Below are 19,633 nucleotides of genomic sequence, written 5' to 3' on the forward strand. Positions count from 1 at the left end.
CAGAGGTGCTGACTTCAGCAGGTGCTGTGGACAGGAAGTGCTGTTTTTTTCTTGGCTTTAAGGAATCGGGGGAGCTCCCCCAACCCCTTAAAGCCAAGAAAAAACACTCAGCTCTTTCCCTCCGCAGTGCTCGCATATTTCAGAGGGTGCTGCAGACAGGAAGCAAGTACGAGGCTTGGGAACGGTGCGAGCAGGGAGGGGGAGCCCGCTCCCCACCCCTGCTGGCATTTGCCTAGTTTGCCTACTCCCACGTGCCGGCCCTGGGGATTAGACAGATTAATGGAGGATAGGTCTATCAGTGGCTGTTAGCTGTGGTGACTGAGAGGAACCTCCAAATTCAGAGGCACTGATACTTTGAGTCCCTCAGCCAGGAGGCAACATCAGGGGAAGGCCTCAGCCTCTGTGCCCTGTTGTTGGCCCTCCGGAGGAACTGATTGGCCACTGGGTGAAGCAAGATGCTGGACTAGATGGACCACTGGTCTGATCCGGTAGGAGTCTTCTTATGTTCTTATGGGCCCACTGTATTCTCTGACAACCTTAGAAATGTCTCTGGAAATCATGTAAAGCCAAAAGTTCGCCAATATTTACTTATGTTTTGTATTCTCAGGACTGTGTGTATAAAGTGCAGCCTTCTGATGCTGATTCCCCATGTTAACCGCATATCCAGCTTAAACAGATTCACTAGACCAGAAATCTTTGAGCAGCATCCCACACAAAGCAGTAAAGGACTTGCTATTTGCTTAGTGATTTCCAGTCTCCCACCCCGTTGGCGGCCTACCTTGTGATTCTTATTAATCACGCTCATCACAAGCAGCACATAACTTTCATTTGTAAATCCCTTGTGACCCAAATTCTTTCACTGACTAGTTGGATTATCTCTCTTGTGTTGGTGGAATCTGCCCAAATCAAAAAGCTTCATTTTTTTTTTGCATGTGCCCAGTCAGTTTTTAAGAAAGGTGGGGCGACATCGGTTAGACAGGTTTCCTACACAAGCCTCCACTGACTGAGAAAAAAAGATACCAGTTCCTATGCAGCTAAAAGAGGTAGTGATAAGCAGGGCTTTTTTGGTAGAAAAAGGCCAGCAGGAACTCATTTGCATATTAGGCCACGCCCCCTGACAACGAGCCAGCCGGAACTGCGTTCCTGTGTGTTCCTGCTAAAAAAAAAGCCCTGGTGATAAGGGATCACTTCTTTTTTTCCCAGGATCCATGGGCCAGAACTAGGTTGCCAGATGCAGGCTGGGAAGTACCTGGAGATTTTATTATTATTATTATTTATTTAGGGGTGGGGCCTGATGAGGGCGGGGTTTGGTGAGGGGAGTTTGCCAGGTCCAACTCAGAAAATATCTGGGGACTTTGGGAGTGGAGCCTGGAGACTTTGCAGGTGGAGACCGGAGATTTTTTCCTTTCCCTAAAATAAATAAATTAAAATATAGCAGTGCAGTTCCCCTGAATACAGTCTTCATTTCCTCATCCCCCAGCAGCTTCACTTCCACTAAATGAAAGTGAACACACTCACACACAAAGCAGCCAAAATAAACAGTTTGCAAGCACACACTTTAGTGATCTCACTGGGGCAATCATTTTCCTCATTGGAGTTGCTGAATGTAACCATCTGCAGTATTTCCAACAACTTCTTCAGACTAACAGGGAAAAAAGAAGGTATAGGAGAGAGAGAGGTCTATCTTAGGGAGTGGAGTTTCCCTCCATCCCATGATCAGGTTCCAGTAGGGTTGCCAATCCCCAGGTGGGGGCAGGGGATCCCCTGGTTTGGAGGCCCTCCCCCCGCTTCAGGGTCGTCAGAAAGCGGGGGGAGGGGAGGGAAATGTCTGCTGGGAACTCTATTATTTCCTATGGAGATTTATTCCCATAGAAAATCTTGGAGAATTGATCCGCGGGTATCTGGGGCTCGGGGGGGGGGGGGCTGTTTTGGGGGGTAGAGGCACCAAATTTTCAGTATAGATTCTAGTGGCTCTCCCCAAATACCCCCCAAGTTTCAAAAGGATTGGACCAGGGGGTCCAATTCTATGAGCCCCAAAGAAGGTGCCCCTATCCTTCATTATTTCCTATGGAAGGAAGGCATTGAAAAGGTGTGCCGTCCCTTTAAATGTGATGGCCAGAACTCCATTTGGAGTTCAATTATGCTTGTCACAGCCTTGATCTTGGCTCCACCCCTAACATCTCCTGGCTCCACCTCCAAAGTCTCCTGGCTGCACCCCCAAAGCCCCCAGATATTTCTTGAATTGGACTTGGCAACCCTAGGTTCCGGTTAACTTTTCACTATCAATATGACTTCTGAAATGAATGCAAAACAAACAGAGGGGCTGTGCTGGCTTCTCTTCTTTTTTCACATGCTTCACACACTCACTGGAAAGAGCCACGTGGCTCTGCCTGCTCGCCCAGCCCATGCAGTGTTCCTCCTGCTGTGATTTAAAGGGAGACGCTGAGTCCAAAACGCAAGCAGTTTGCAAGTTTCTTTTAAGCCCACACAGATTTAAAGGCACATTGTGGCTGCTGGGGCAGGGCTTCCTCTGCTGGCCAGTTAGCTGGCAGCAGGAAGGAGCCTTCAAAACCAGGGTATCCCCTGCCTGGGACCTGCGGGCTGGCAAGTACAGAGAAGTGTGTCTTACCCTAGTCACACAAAGTGGTGCCCGTTCATATTGTATCAGGAGGATTGTGGGTAGCGCAATCTCCCTTTAAATGCAGTCTGCGTGCCCAAAATTGTAATCCCTGAAAAGGGCTAGTGGCTAGTACAGTGGTTAGCCAAAACTTAGTTATGGCCAGGCCTTGGATTCAGCAGGAGCTCACAGGAGCACAGCTCCTGAACTTTTCTGAGAGTTCCACTTCCTCCTTCCCACCTCGTCCATTGAATAGTAGGTGCAGCTGCATAACAATCTCTGGATGAGCTCCACCACCTATTTTTCTACAAAACGACCCCTGGTTACGGCTATAGGAAGAATCAGGGCCGGCCCTAGACCGTCTGGCAGCCTAGGCAAAACTAACTTCCAGTGCCCCCCCCCCACCCCCTGCACTGGCAACGTCACTGAGTCACATGGCAAGGAAAGGAAAGGTCCCCTGTGCAAGCACCAGTCATTTCTGACTCTGGGGTGACATTGCTTTCGCGACATTTTCACGGAAGACTTTCTATGGGGTGGTTTGCCATTGCCTTCCCCAGTCATCTCCACTTTACCCCCAGCAAGCTGGGTACTCATTTTACCGACCTCGGAAGGATGGAAGGCTGAGTCAGCCTCGAGCCGGCTACCTGAAAACCCAGCTTCCGCTGGGGATTGAACTCATCAACACCCCAGAAGGCTGGCACCCTAGGCAATAACCTAGTTTGCCTAGTGGCAGGGCCAGGCATGGCAAGAATTTCGCCAAAGCTATTGCTGACGTTTGCAGAATACAAACCAGATTGCTGATTCGTTATTGTAACGCTTGTCATTTCTCGTTATTGTAACGCTTGTCATTTCTCGTTATTGTAATGCTTGTCATTTCTTACCTTTGCTTTGGTCAACCTTTCTCCTTGTCTTTAGACTTTCCTTATTATGTTTGTGTTTTGTTATGGTTTACCGCTAAGCCGACAGAAGTGAATTGACTGGTCGGTTGATTGAAAAACATCCATTAGAAATTATTAATAGAACCACTGAGCTAGCTTCACTGTTCTGCTGGCAACCCAAAGCGCAGAAAACGTTAAAAATGATTACGGCATTGGACTGGATCCCAGAAATCCCTTTGGCTAACGGCAACGCTTTCTATCAGTACAAGGAGATTCAGACTGTTTGGGCATAAAGGGATACTACCCAACCACTACAGTCAACTCCGGAGGCCCAGCTTCAGATGCCTTTGCCATCTGAGATTAGGCAGCTGGCAACTTGGAAGAGGGCGTTCTGGGCCACAGCACAAAACCTTTGGAATTCTCACCCCAGAGAGACTTGTCTGTCTCCTTCTGTTGCCGTCTTCCGCCAGCAAGTGAAGACCTCTTTTTTGTTTGTTTGTTTCTCTTGGCATTCCCTTCTTCTTCTGCAACGTTTTAATGGTTGCTTTTAGCTCTGGCTTTAATGACTGCAGATGTTGGTTTTAATGTTTTTAAGGTGTGATTTTACACATAAGTTTGTTCTAATTTGTTAATTGCCTTGGTACCCCTTATAAGAGCAGAAGGGTAGGGTATAATATTTGTAATTTAAAAAAACCCCTCTTCTTGTGCTAGGGGAAAGTGCCATCACTTGCTAAACATATCTGGCAAAACCAGAAAGGATTGATCACCTACTTACAGATAGTGCAGGGGTGGCCAAACTGTGCTCCGGAGCCACATACGGCTCTTTCACACATACTGCATGGCTCTCGGAGCCCCCACCACATTTCTCTCTTTCAATCACTTCTCTAACAGATACAAGCCAGCGACTTGGAGAATACATTTAATTTCATTCTACCTCTCCCTCCTTTCTCCCACCCCATCTATTTCCTTCCTTCCTTCCTTCCTTCCTTCCTTCCTTCCTTCCTTCCTTCCTTCCTTCCTTCCTTCCTTCCTTCCTTCCTTCCTTCCTTCCTTCCAACATAAGAGAAGCCATGTTGGATCAGGCCAATGGCCCATCCAGTCCAACACTCTGTGCCACACAGTGGCCAAAAAAATTATATATCTATATCTCTATCTATCTATCTATCTATCTATCTATCTATCTATCTATCTATCTATCTATCTATCTATCTATCTATCTATCTATCTATCTACCCCTCTCTCGGCTTGGCTTCGCGAACGAAGATTTAAGAAGGGTGCAATAGTCCACGTCTGCTGCAGGCTCGCTGGTGGCTGACAAGACCAATGCGGGACAGGCAGGTCCGGCCACAGTGGCTGCAGGGAAAAGTCTGATTTAGGATTGGTGCTGTAGCAGTGCGATTCTTCCTCAATCTCCTTTTGTCCTCAAGACACTGTGGCTAATAGCCACTGATGGACCTCTGCTCCATATTTTTATCTAACCCCCTCTTGAAGCTGGCTATGCTTGTAGCCGCCACCACCTCCTGAGGCAGTGAATTCCACATAATCACCTTTTGGGTGAAGTAGTACCTCCTTTTATCTGCTCTAACCCGACTGCTCAGCAATTTCCTTCCTTCCTTCCTTCCTTCCTTCCTTCCTTCCTTCCTTCCTTCCTTCCTTCCTTCCTTCCTTCCTTCCTTCCTTCCTTCCTTCCTTCCTTCCTTCCTTCTTATTGATCTCAAACATCTGACGTCCATGTCTTGCAGTTCTCAAACATTTCTTCTGTGTGTCTCCTATGTTAAAGCAGGTTTGGCCACCCCTGAGATAGTGATTATCAGAGCCAAACATTAAATACACTGTCCATCTGCATTCTTACCCACTGTGGAGTTCAAGTCAAAAACTGAACAATGCCACTGAGGGGATTTGACTTTCACCAAAGTGAGGGGTTTGGTCAAAATCTGTTTGACTAATAATGACGTTCATGTCAGCCTGTGCATATACATGACACTTTATAGCAGGGGTGGCCAAACTTGCTTAACGTTAAGAGCCACATTGAATAAATGTCAGATGTTTGAGAGCTGCGGGGAGGGAAGGAAATAGACGAGGAGGTGGAAAGAAAGCAACTTTAAATGCATTCTCCAAGCTGCTGGCTGGAGTGATTTAAACAGAGAAATGCCTTCTCCAAGTTCACCAAGTGGAGGCTTTGAGGGCTACACAACATGTGTGAAAGAGCCACATGTGGCTCCCGAGCCGCAGTTTGGCCATCCCTGCCTTATAGCATAATCAAAAAAGGCAGGATCCTTTCCCAAGGCAATTCTTAAAGATAAGTGGGCGGACAACGGTGAAGAATTGATTTAGCTGTATCTGTCATGAGATACGTATGCCTTCTGAAGGCTATTTCAAAAGTTCAGTCCAGAGCAACAGCGGAAAGCAAATTGCTAGTGCCTCCTTGATTGGCAACACAATTAACATGACAAATAGCCATCTTCCCAAAGCACCTTCATGAGCAATGAGCATCCTGCTCTACTAACAGCAACCTTATTAAATAGAGAAGGGAGCAGTGGGCCTTCCTGAATTAGCTAACCTAGTGTAAAGTACTGGGGTCGGCGCAGTAAGAGACCAGAGTCGGAGAGTGATTTCAGCAAGCTTTACTTCAGGAACACCAACACAGACTGAGCTCTATTCAAACCTCCCGCTCCTTTATACAATTCTTGCCCCCTTCTGATTGGACCTTAACTATGTACATGGATTGGCTATTTACAGAGGCCTAAGGGCCTATCAGGGTACAGTATGAGCCTAGATGTTGATTGGCTACTTATGTTTCAATCCTTCCCCTGATTGGGCACGCTTAGGCCTTCTCTGGAACCCTGGTGTGGAGTACAAGCTTGGCTTGTTCAGCTTCCCTCCAAAAGTAACAGTTCCCTCCAAAAGTAACAGTTCTCCATTTGAACCTAGGACACAACACCTAGGTAAGCATTGAGGGTTAATTTGATCTCAGCTCTATGTCTGCACTGTTTACCAAATCTGACGGAATGGGGTTGCTAAACAGGCTTTTCTAACCGTGGTCCTAGCAGTAAGTGCTACTGTGCGGGCCACCCAGTGAATGGCAGTTAGCGGTAAAAAAAAGAGCAAGAGTCAAGCAGCAGCACCTTAAAACCTAACAAAATTTGTGGCAGGAGATGAACTTTTGTGAGTCATCAGAACTGAAGAGGAGAAGAAGGAAGAGGAGGAGGAGGAGAAGGAGACCATAGGTTTTGTGAGTCATCAGAACTGAAGAGAAGAAGGAGAAGGAGAAGGCCATAGATTTTGTGAGTCATCAGAACTGAAGAGAAGAAGAAGGAGGAAAAGGAGAAGACCATAGGTTTTGTGAGTCATCAGAACTGAAGAGAAGAAGGAGGAGGAAAAGGAGAAGGCCATAGATTTTGTGAGTCATCAGAACTGAAGAGAAGAAGGAGGAAAAGGAGAAGGCCATAGATTTTGTGAGTCATCAGAACTGAAGAGAAGAAGAAGGAGGAAAAGGAGAAGGCCATAGATCTTGTGAGTCATCAGAACTGAAGAGAAGAAGAAGGAGGAAAAGGAGAAGGCCATAGATTTTGTGAGTCATCAGAACTGAAGAGAAGAAGAAGGAGGAAAAGGAGAAGACCATAGGTTTTGTGAGTCATCAGAACTGAAGAGAAGAAGGAGAAGGAGAAGGCCATAGATTTTGTGAGTCATCAGAACTGAAGAGAAGAAGGAGGAAAAGGAGAAGGCCATAGATTTTGTGAGTCATCAGAACTGAAGAGAAGAAGAAGGAGGAAAAGGAGAAGACCATAGGTTTTGTGAGTCATCAGAACTGAAGAGAAGAAGAAGGCCATAGATTTTGTGAGTCATCAGAACTGAAGAGAAGAAGAAGGAGGAAAAGGAGAAGGAGAAGACCATAGGTTTTGTGAGTCATCAGAACTGAAGAGAAGAAGGAGAAGGCCATAGATTTTGTGAGTCATCAGAACTGAAGAAGAAGAAGAAGAAGAAGAAAAAGAAGAAAAAGAAGAAGACCATAGATTTATACCCTGCCCTTCTCTCTGAATCAGAGTCTCAGAGTGGCTTACAATCTCCTTTATCTTCTTCCCCCACAACAGACACCCTGTGAGGTGGGTGGAGCTGAGAGAACTCTCCCAGAAGCTGCCCTTTCAAAAACAGCTCTGCGAGAGCTATGGCTGACCCATGGCCATTCTGGCAAGCTGCAAGTGGAGGAGCGAGGAATCAAACCCAGTGATTGGCTCTCATAGAACACAGTCCCATGAGAAATCCTAACTTCCTCTTCTTGAAAAAAGTGAAACGAGTGACAGTCCCTTCTCTCTCATTCTCCATCTTGAAGCTTTTAGCATTCACTCTTTCTTGGTCCCCTGGTGAACTTTTTCAAGCAATCCAGTGGTCCCATAGGAATCAATAATGTTCATTCAACAGGTAAGTCGCTTCCACAGGTACAGATGAAGACAGGGGAGGGACAGTGGCTCAGTGTTAGAGCATCTGCTTGGTAAGCAGAAGGTCCCAGGTTCAATCCCCGGCATCTCCAACTAAAAAGGGTCCAGGCAAGTAGGTGTGAAAAACCTCAGCTTGAGACCCTGGAGAGCCGCTGCCAGTCTGAGTAGACAATACTGACTTGGATGGACTGAGGGTCTGATTCAGGATAAGACAGTTTCATATGTTCAAATGTTCAAGTTCCTCCATCCCCACACCACTAAAATCTACAGCAAACAAACCGACACGCCTTCCGATAACAGTCGGTTTCGGTACAACTTTCTCAATGTTTTACAATGACTTATTTGGAGCCACAGGGATAAATTTTGGATGCCAACCTCCAGGTGGGACCTGGGGTTCCCCTAGGGTTGCCAGCCTCCAAGTGGGGCCTGGAGATCTCCCACTTTTACAACCAATCTCCAGCTGGCAGAAATCAGCTCCCCTGTAGAAAATGGCTGCTTGGAAGGGTGGGCTCTATGGCAGTGTGCCATGGTGAGGCCCCTCCTCTCCTCAAGCCCTGCCCTCTCCCAGTTCCACCCCCATGGTCTCCAAGTATTTTCCAACACAGGCCCGGCAACCCTAGTTTCTGTTCACCCAGGCTTTTAATTAAGGGGCTGATCTTTTAACATCAATTTATAATGTGCCTTTTGTCTGAAAACTTATTTTAAGCTGCTCAGTGATCTATGTTTTTATGCACCGCTGGGTTTTTTTTTTTAAACCCCTGGCTTTGCATTAATAATTTCTTTTTGGGGTGTGCTTTTCTTATGTTTCTTTTTTGCACGCCACCTGGAGAGGCGGCATAGAAATTTTCTAAATGAAAAGGATTGTTTGTTCCCAGCAGGCAGGATTAATATACACGATGACTGTGAATGTGGAGGATCCATTTAGATCGCATGGCTGATAGCCACTGATAAAACTATCCTGCCTGAATTTCCTTAATCCCCTTTTAAAGCAATCTAAACTGATAGCCATCACCCCATCTCCTGGCAACAGATTCAATAAATGAATTATGGAGCAGGAAAAAGAGAGAGAGAAATTGGTGAGAAGGGTTTCTGCACGGTTGGATATCAGCATAAATCCTCACTCGTGACAGTCTTTGGGGTTCATAGTTGACAAAAGGTACACCTGCCCACTCTTAAGTGCACGAACTCTTATCTGGGAGAACCAGGTTTGATTCCCCACTCCTCCGCTTGCAGCTGCTGGAATGGCCTTGGGTCAGCCATAGCTCTGGCAGAGGTTGTCCTTGAAAAGGGCAGCTGCTGTGAGAGCCTTCTCAGCCCCACCCACCTCGCAGGGTGTCTGTTGTGGGGGGGGGGAGAAGATATAGGGGATTGTAAGCCGCTCTCTCTGATTTAGAGAGAAGGCGGGGTATAAATCTATGGCCTTCTTCTATTAGGGTTGCCAGGTTTGACTTAGGAAATATCTGGGGACTTTGGGGGTGGAGCCAGGAGACTTTGAGGGTGGAGCCAGGAGCAAGGTTGTGACGAGCAGCGTTTCCTCTAAGCTGAGTTAGCTTGAGCTAGCTCACAGTTTTTTAGCCTCCGGCTCACACATTTTTGTCTTAGCTCAGGAAGGATGGCCCCAGAGCACACTAATTTATGCAGCAGCTCACACTTTTAAAGCCAATAGCTCACAAAGTAGAATTTTTGTTCACAAGACTCCACAGCTTAGAGGGAGTGCTGACGACGTGCATGATTGAACTCCAGTGGGAGTCCTGGTCATCATATTTAAAGGGGCCATATTTCTTTTAAGTGCCTTCACTTCACTTGAAATAACAGAGGATAGGGGCACCTTCTTTCGGGGCCCATAAAATTGGACCCCCTGGTCCAATCTTCTTGAAACTTGAGGGGGGGGGGCGTGGTTTGAGGAGAGGTGCCAGATGCTATGCTGAAACTTCAGTGCCTTGCCTAGAATGCCAGACAGTCTAGGGCCGACCCCAGCTATACCTGCTTGTATGTTTTCATGAAATGGAAACTGATGCCATTAACAGTGTTAGTCCTTAAAGCGCCACAATACTGGAGAAGCCTTCGTTTTGCTTTCAGTTAACACAAGCTAGCCCTGAACATACTGCAAGGAGAGGCAAGGAGAAACAAGATATCGAAACTCTTCTCTCATTTAACTTGGCAAAACCCTCCTTGCCAGATCCAAAAAACACAAACAGACCCCGATTCTCCCTCAAAAGGAATCCACACAGCCGCTTTTGCGTTCCCGGGGCCTCAGTGGCAGATTGCAAACTCTACCTCATCTGAGATCCATCTTGTTCGGTTCCCCGTCTAGGTTTTTCAGAGGCTCATGTATGCATTTGGCTTGCTGCCTGGAAAAACATGGATCCTTAAAATCATTCAGCGACTTCTTTATTTTCCCCAGCTCTAACGATTTAACATTATAAAATTCGATTTCGGCTAATTCCTCACAGCAGCTTTATGCCAGAGTGAAAAAAACAAAAGCATAATCTGAACATTTGCCGAGCATTACAAATAAATGTAAATGCATGTGCATATCCAAATGGAAGATAATTAGCTCCCTTGGTGAGAACACCATCTAGTAGCCTCATCAGGTCTCGAGAAACACAGTCAAGTTAGGGTTCGGTACGGTTACCAGCTCCAGGCTGGGAAACTCTTGGAAAGTTGGAGGCAGAGTTTGGAAAGGGTGAGATTTGGGGAAAGGGAGGGTCCTCGGCAGGGTATAATCATAGACTCATAGCGTTGGAAGGGGCCATACAGACCATCTAGTCATCAAGCGGAGTTTGGGGAGGAGAGGGAACTCAGCAGGGATGTGATGCCATAGATAGGGATGGACACAAAGCAGCTCATGAGTCATGCGCTAAAGCGTGCTATGAATTTTTGCCAGTTCATGGTTCGAGAAGTGATGTTTGCCATGGACTTCCATGAATTTTGACGCAGAGCAGAAAGCAGGGGTTTTAAATGGCTCTGATCCATTTAAAAACCTGCTTTCCGCTTGCTGCCTAACGTGGGGAGTGAGTAGAAAGCAGGGGATGGAATGGCTCAGAAGTATTTCACCCCCTCCTTTCTGCTCGCCACCAAAAGCCCTGGTGAGCAGAAAGCCCAGCCATTTCACCCCTGCTTTCTGCTCCCTGCTGCTCCCTGGCACACAGATGGATACAAACCAGTTGAATTTGCAGATCAGCCTATTTATTTATTTTGGTTAATTTATATTCCGCCCCTTCCCAAACGGGCTCAGGGCGGATTACATACAGATAAACCAAGCAAATACAATACAATAAAACCAATAAAATACAGTTAAAACAGCAACATAACACAGTACAGTATGAGAAAGGCAGGCGGACTCATGGTGCAGGTTGGAGTATAGTCAGTGGCCCAGATACAATAGTTCAGATCACTGTGGGGGAGGATAGCCGATGGTGTAGGCAATAGAGCAAAGGGCATCCCCTCAACCAAACGCCTGGCGGAACAGCTCCGTCTTACAGGCCGTACAGAAAGGTAACAAATCCAGTAGGCCCCGTATCTCCACAGGGAGCTGATTCCACCAGGATGGGGCCAGGGCAAAAAAGGCAAGATGGATGCCCTTTGGGCCAGGGATAACCAGAAGATGTTGGTTGGCAGATCGTAGCTGCCTTCGGGGCTCATATGGAGAGAGGTGGTCCCAGAGGTATGTCGGTCCCAGGCCACATAAGGCTTTGAATGTCAGTACTAGAACCCTGCAGCAGATCCGGTACTCAATAGGTAACCAGTGCAATGTGCACAGCATTGGTCGACTGCTTGCCTGTACAGGCAATCCAGTCAGGAGCCGTGCTGCCGCATTTTGCATCTGTTGGAGTTTCCGGATCAGTCTCAGGGGCAAGCCTGCATATAGCAAGTTACAGTAGTCCAACCTGGAAGTGAGCGTTGCATGGATCACTGTAGCTAGGTCCTGGGATGTCAGATAGGGCACCAGTTGTTTGGCCTGCAGAAGATGATGAAAGGCAGATCACGCAACTGCAGTGACCTGGGCCTCCATGGAAAGGGAGGCATCCAGTATCACCCCCAAAAGCCTCACCTGCTGAGCTGGCACCAAAAGTGCACCATCAAGGGTGGGAAGTCAGATCCCCGATCCTAATCCCCCCCCCCCTCCGATCCAGGTACATCTTGGTTGGATTAAGCTTCAGCCGGTTTAACTGCAACCATCCTGCCATGGCTTCTAATGCCCTGGTCAGGTGGTCTGGGGTGGTGTCCGACTGGCCATCCATCAGATAGAGCTGAGTGTCATCTGCATATTGGTGACAACCCAGCCCAAAATCTCGGGCAATCTGGGCAAGGGGGCAAATATAGATGTTAAACATCATTGGTGAGAGAATAGCTCCCTGAGGCACACCGCATTTGAGTGGGTGCTGCAGAGAGGTCTGCTCACCAATCACCACCCTTTGTCCCCGACCTTGGAGAAAGGAAGAAAGCCACTGCAAGGATACACCTTGAACTCCAATGTCGGCACGGCGGTGGATCATTAGATCATAATCGACCGTGTCAAACACTGCTGAGAGATCTAACAACAATAGCAGTGCTGACCCGCCTTGAGCCAGATGCCGTATAAGGTCATCTGTGAGGGCGACCAGAGCAGTCTCCATCCCATGACCAGGATAATAATAATAATAATAATAATAATAATAATAATAATAATAATAATAATAATAATAATAATAATAATAATAATAATAATAATAATAATAATAAATTTTATTTGTATCCTGCCCTCCCCGCCTAGGCGGCTCAGGGCGGCTAACAACATTTCATACATTTACATAGATAGGTAAAACTTTAAATGTAACAATTAAAAATTAAACATATAAAACCCCGTCAATAGAATTAAAATACATAATTTAAGTTAAGTTAAATGTATCTGGCAGCAATAAAAATATTCTGCCGCTGGTTCTGCCAGTTTAAATATTTCCATAATGATATTATAGATGGCGGTTCCTTTATTCCTAGCAACTCAGCAGTCGATATCAATGTAAGCTTGTCTGAAAAGGACAGTCTTGCAGGCCCTGGGGAAGCCAGATTGGAAGGGATCAAGGGTAGAGGTATCCTCCAGGAAAGCTTGGAACTGCTCTGCCACCGCTTTCTCAATTACTTTACCCAGAAATGGTAAATTTGAGGCTGGGCGGTAATTGGCCAGGACCATCGGATCCAAAGCTGGCTTTTTCAAAAGTGGGCGGACCACTGCCTCTAGGGAAGGGACAGAGGCTCAATGGTAGAGCATCTGCTTGGGAAGCAGAAGGTCCCAGGCAAATAGGTGTGAAAGACCTCAGCTTGAGACCCTGGAGAGCCGCTGCCAGTCTGAGAAGACAATACTGACTTTGATGGACCAAAGGTCTGATTCAGTATAAGGCAGCTTCATATGTTCATAAGTTTAGTCAGAAAAGTCCCTGTTTCCAAGGATAGATTAATAATGCTGGCTAAAGAACCCTGGATTTCCTCGCCACCTGCCTTCATAAGTCAGGATGGACATGGGTCCAGCGGGCAAGTGGTTGGATTCACTGCAGTCAAGATCCTGTCCACATCTTCCCGATTAAGACGGCTGAAGTGGTCCAATAGAGAACCCGAAGACGGGCAATGGGCTTCCAGTTCCCGTACTGTGCCAACCATGGCCGGGAGATTTTGGCGGAGAGTCGAGATCTTATCTGCGAAATAGGTCGCAAAAGCCTCACAGCCAATATCCAATTCACTAGCTTTTAGATTGCCTGTAGGCACTGTAGTCAATGATCGGATTGTCCTAAATAACTGGGCCTGGCTCGACTTCACAGATGAAATGTAGGCCACATAAAATTCCTTCTTAGTGGACTTCACCGCCTATAAGAAGTTCTACACTCCTCGTCATAAGATCTCTGCCACACTCGCTCTAGCCGTCTAAGTTGCTGTTACATCGTCTTCAGCTCCAGGGTATATCATGGAGCTGATTTGGTACAGTGACGAAGAGGTCATGGTCTGGTTTGTGGTTCCGCGACAAATCCCAAACTGCATAAATGTGGATCATGCCCATCCCTAGCCATAGAATCCACACTCCGAACCTGCCATTTCCTCCAGGAGAACTGAATGTGGAGATCAATTGTAATTCTGGGAGAACTCCAAGCCAAAGCTGGATGTGAGCAATCCTACAGAGTGAGATTCAAACCAGGTCTGACAAGTTAACCACTGCACCACACTGAACTTCCATTCTTCCTCACTCACAAGGGTTTCGTCCCTCTGACGTTCTCCTCCAATGTAAATCAAATCCATCTTCAGTCAGTTTTACCCACCCAGTTCGCTCAAAGGAGACACCATATAAACATTGTGCATTATCGAAAATGAGGAAGAAACAATGACCGATTTCACACTCACTTTATGCAGCTCTCATGTTCGTCTTCTCGGCATGGCTTTCCCACTATCTGCGCCGGGGCTGCAGCAAGGATCGGCGTTTTCATGCAGCAAACGGAAACCGCTAAAAACCAGTTTCCATTTGCTGTGCAAAAATGCCGATCCTTGCTGCAGCCCCGGCACAGATAGTGGGAAATCGGAAGTTAGCCATGCTGAGGAGATGAACATGAGAGTGGTGTAAAGTGAGTGCAAAATCGGTCAGTATTAAAACTCCAGAAAACAAACATAAAGCCTGCAAGACATTCCCCAAACAGTCACAGAATAGAAGAGTTCCAGATACAAACGTTTTCATTTGCCCGTGCAAACAGATGCAACTAGCAAACAGTTTAACTCCACTTCTGCTTAGTAGATAACAGCATTACATCAAACAATACCCAGAGCTCGCTATAACTTCCAGCAATCTGTAGATTGTTTGAGCTGCAACCTCTATTCTATCTTTGCCAACAGCCATGTCTCCTTTTCCAATGTTTAGGATAGCACCTGTTTTCATTAATGGCGCTTGTACAGGCAGGAGAGTGAAAGAGATACAGCACCCACTGATGCACAGTCAACACAACCTTCAAATAATCAATTCGGAAGCAATCTGGAGATCACAGCATTTACTCTGTTATCAAGAGGAAATCAATGTAGGAGCTCGCTACGTTTTATTTTGTTGTAAATTGATGGAGCAGGAAGATAGGAAGTTTCTCCTTGCCGGTTTAATTCCAAGTATTGGCTGTCACATGCAAAGCCCTTCATGTTACCAGCCCTGAGCCTGTTCTGCGGGAAGGGTGAGCCAAAAATTGAATAAAATAAAAAAATTGGATCTGCGAGACTGTCTCTCCACTTATGTCACTCCCACTATGTCAGGTTCGCTCATCTGAACGGGGACTTCTGCAGGTGCCAACCTACGAAAGGGCAGAATCAACAACTGCCCATACCTGTGCCATCTCTGTTGAAGCTGCCACCTTGCAGAACAGCCTACTCTCCCGGCTTTCCCCAAACTATGCAAAACTAAATTATTCAGGAGGGATTTTCTATATAGTGCTGTACAAAATCCTTCCCAAAGTTACTTGGATAAATTATTAGGGATTGTGGTCCCTAATACTACGGTGCATAGTTTGCTGTAAATTGGATACTAGTGCATAATGCTGCATCGTGTCTCATGTTTATTTGTTTATTTCAATTTATATCCCGCCTTTCCCGCAAGCAGGCTCTGGCGGGTCACAACAATTTACAAAACCATTAAAACAGCTATAACAAATGAGTAAATTAAAGCAATCGAAAACAATCTATAATAAATTAAAATGGTTCAACAATCCGAAGTGCCTAGAAGCAAGTAGGCCATACACCAAGAACAAATTGCTTTGCTTCAGTTCTTCTTCTTCTTTTTTAATTCTGGTTGTTTTACAGCTCCAAATCTTATTTCATTGCTTATTGAAAGCCCCACCCGTTGATTACATTGATTCACTTTGTAGCAGATCAAGATGGACAGCCACGTTAGCCTGTCTGTAGCAGTGGAGGAGAGCACGAGCCCAGTAGAACCTGAAAGACTAACACAATTTGTGGCAGGGCATAAGCTTTTGTGAGTCACTGCTCACTTCTTCAGATAACGGAAGGTATCCGAAGGAGTGAGCAGTGACTCACAAAACCTCATGCCCAGCCACAAATTTTGTTAGTCTTGAACAGGGCTGGAATTCTAGCAGGAGCAATTTTGCATATTAGGCCACATACCCTTAATGTAGCCAATCCTCCAAGATCTTACAAAAAAAGAGCCTTGTAAGCTCTTGGAGGATTGGCTACATCAGGGAGGTGTGGCCTAATATTAAAAGGAGCTCCTGCTAGAATTCCACCCTTGGTCTTGAAGGTGTTCTTGGACTTTGGCTCTTTTCTACCACTAGTGACTCACTTTGTGTCATCTCAGACCTGCCTTGAATCCTGGTGAGAAAGGCAGACTGTCAATAATGCAGATTAAAAATAAATGAAAATATTTGATGGTGAATAAAGTCAGTTATCTGATGGGAACGTTAAAGCTGGAGGAAAGAGAAGGAAGTGATCCACAACTCATCAGCTACATAGACCCTACTTCAAGGAACGGTGGTTTCCTCAGTGAAACAGGCTTCCTCAGGAGGTGGTGGGCTCTCCTTCTTTGGAGGTTTTTAAGCAGAGGCTAGATGGCCATCTGACAGCAATGCAGATCCTGTGAACTTAGGCAGATCATGAAAAGGAGGGCAGGAAGGGTTGCATCAGTGCACAGTTCTTGTGGTCCTTTCTTTCATGTCCAGGTAAATGCTGACTGTCACTTTGGGGTCAGAAGCAAATTTTCTCCAGGCCAATTTTGCCAAGGATCCTGGAGGTTTCCCCCAATTTATGGGCATGGACTAGGGGTCACTGGGGATGTATATGTGTGTGGGTGGGGGGGAAGTATTTATGAATTTCCTGTATTGGGCAGGGGGTTGGACTAGATGACTCTGGAGGTCCCTTCCAACTCTATGATTCTATACCTGCTTGTTAAGTTTCTGCTGCAATGTTTTGTGACTGTCTGGTGGGTACTCTGGATCAAACTCTACTGTTATACATAGTTTGGCCACCTATCTTTTTTTGTGGGGGGACCCCGTTGTGGATGCTGTATCTCCAAAAGGATATTGCAGAGCGGGAAAAAGAACAAAGTAGGATAACCAGGGGTGGAATTCTAGCAGGAGCTCCTTTTAATATTAGGCCACACCTCCCTGATGTAGCCAATCCTCCAAGAGCTTACAAGGCTCTTTTTTGTAAGCTCTTGGAGGATTGGCTACACCAGGGGGTGTGGCCTAATATGCAAAGGAGCTCCTGCTAGAATTCCAGCCCTGAGGGTAACAAACTGACTGCAGCAGCTTTCCTGTGAGGAAACTCTGGATGGTATGGGACTTTTCAGCCTAGAGAAAAGGCAGCTAACTAAGTGGAGATGTGACAGAGGTTTACACGATTATGTCTTGGCTGAAGAAAACAGAGGGAGCTTTTTCTTCCTCTCATAATACTAGAATTTGGGCACCCAATAAAGTCACTGGGGAAACAGGTTCAGGACAGACAAAAAGTAATACTTCTTTACTCAACAGGTATTTACATTGTGGATTTCACAGCCAATGGATGTAGCAATGACCATAAGCATAGATAGCTTTAAAGTGTGTGTGTGGGGCGGGGCGGGGCGGGGGGATAGACATATTTATGGAGTTGAAGTCCATCAAGGGTTACCAGTCATGGTGACTGAAGGGAACCTCCATATGCAGAAGCAACAAAACTCTGAATATCACGGCTGGGAGGCAACATCAGAGGAAGGCCTCAGTCTCTCTGCCCTGTTTGTTTGGTCCTTCGGGGCAACTGGTTGGCCGCTGTGTGAAACAGGATGCAGGACGAGATGGACCACTGGTTTCATCCAGCAGGGCTCTTTTTTAAAATGTTCCAACCACATTTGCAAAATGTGATTCATGGAGCATTCGTCACTGTTGTAATCCTAAGCAGAACTACATGAACGGTACGAACTCTGAACTCAATAGGATTGAGTTGCTTCTGAGTCAACAGATTTAGCCTCACGCTGTTATTTCTTTTTTTTTGATCAAGAGAAGTACTGGGGATAAGATAGAGTGCCACCCAGGTACCACTCCTGAACAAAACGAGACACCGGGTGATCCTAAACATGTGGACCGAAAACTATAACAGTCAAGCAGCAGGCTAGAGTGTGCATAACAGCCAATATTCTGATGCTTTTTATTGCTCTCTTTGGCAACTCTTTTGGTGCCATGAGCTCTTTCATGTGACCGTGCAGACGGAGTACTTTTCCCTACGGCACCAAGAATATTTGTAAAGGTCTGTTGGTAGCAGGGGAAGGGAGGGGAATACAATCACTCGATGGTTTGGAATGGCAATTTTTTTTAATGGCACGACTACCTTGTAATTCAGTACACAACACAGATCGGTCCACATATTTGGATTGGGAAGTCTTTTAAATTCATTGGTGGCAATGAGACTAAACTGGATTCGGTTTTCCCAGGCTCTCTCGCTTCCTCCTGGGTTTTCAGCCCAAGTCATTGCTCCAGTTGTAAAGCGTTTTTACCTCTTGCTGTTCCCTCAGTGGCCATAGAGAATGTTACAATAATACCCATAATATCTGAGCGTACACAAACAAGGCAAGCGAAGCTCTCTCACTAGATTTTTTTTCAAGGCCTCTTTTAGATTTCCCAAACAGCAGAGCAGGCAAATATCAGCATCTCATTTAAGAACCTAGAAAGGGTTGATTGGCATCCACAGTGACAGTTTTGTGTGTGTGTGACAAACGACAGAAGCGCAAGCAAGGATCAGCAATACCAAGACAATCGTATCTGACTTACACTTTTCGGCGTCGAACCTGTCCCTCTGATTCTGCCAGCAGGAGAATAACTAGCCCATTTCTTTGCGGCACTGTTGCTTCGGGTTGCTCTAGGGAAATAAGAAAACATCGGGCGTGATGGAATCGCTGCAGCCGCTGGGGCTTTGGCAGCGCATCTGACTCAGCTGGGCATTGCCAAGCCCTGGGTAGGTTACAGATGCTCAAGGTAACAGGCAGGTAAGGAAATACCTTTTTGGGAGGCAGAGGATGTTCCTGCCGCAACCGCTGCTGCCCCCTTGTCTTGTGTAACAGCAGGAGCTGAACAGTGAGAGCTGCTCAGTGTCTGTATCACTGACATGCTAGCAAAGCAGCATTTCAGGAAGGTGTCTGTGAGGTCCTAGTGCCAGGCGCTGAAAAGTCCTTGGTGTAGCAATCAGATACTTTTCACCAAACCCGCCCCCCAGGGTGATCCTGTTGTAGAAAAAGGGATGTAAAGCTGAACAAAAATAATGTTTTTTTTAAAAAATCATCCTTGCTTCAGCTAAAAGAGCCCGTTTGCTTCTTTTTAAAATAAAGGCAGGATAAGTTTGCTCTCGAAGTGGGTGGATGCTCCCTGTCCAAAGGGAAAAAAGGAAGATTCGAGGGAAACAAATTGTGCCATGATGGGGCACAGCAGTGAGGGAGGAGGTAGCTTTATGTCAGTGTTTTCCTCCCCCAAACGAAATATCTGGGGACTTTGGGGGTGGAGCTGGAAGACTTTCCTATTCCCTAAAAATAAATAGATAAAAATACAGGAGGGCAGTTCCCCTGAATACAGTCTTCATTTCCTCCTATTTTTTTTGCATTCAGGAGGTTCCACAGCAGCCGCACTTCCCTAAAATGAAAGTGAACTGAGAGAGAGAGACACAGAGAGAGAGAGAGAGAGTGCAACCGAAACAAACAGTTTGCTGCCCATACTTCTGTGATCTCCCTGGAG

The 19,633-nt window shown here is 46.3% G+C and overlaps 1 protein-coding gene across 1 annotated transcript in view; it reads right to left on the reverse strand.

Annotated features, from left to right (window-relative positions):
- The window catches only part of RAB27B (RAB27B, member RAS oncogene family), a 195,589-nt gene extending 176,887 nt beyond the window's left edge, over window positions 1-18,702 (reverse strand). Inside the window, exon 1 of the mRNA XM_060236165.1 lies at window positions 18,680-18,702. The gene's annotated coding sequence lies outside the window, so the exon portion shown is untranslated. The remainder of the gene's footprint in view (window positions 1-18,679) is intronic.
- Window positions 18,703-19,633: the final 931 nt, after the last annotated feature.

The sequence above is a fragment of the Heteronotia binoei genome, chromosome 4, assembly GCF_032191835.1.
Source record: "Heteronotia binoei isolate CCM8104 ecotype False Entrance Well chromosome 4, APGP_CSIRO_Hbin_v1, whole genome shotgun sequence".
Lineage (NCBI taxonomy): Eukaryota > Metazoa > Chordata > Lepidosauria > Squamata > Gekkonidae > Heteronotia > Heteronotia binoei.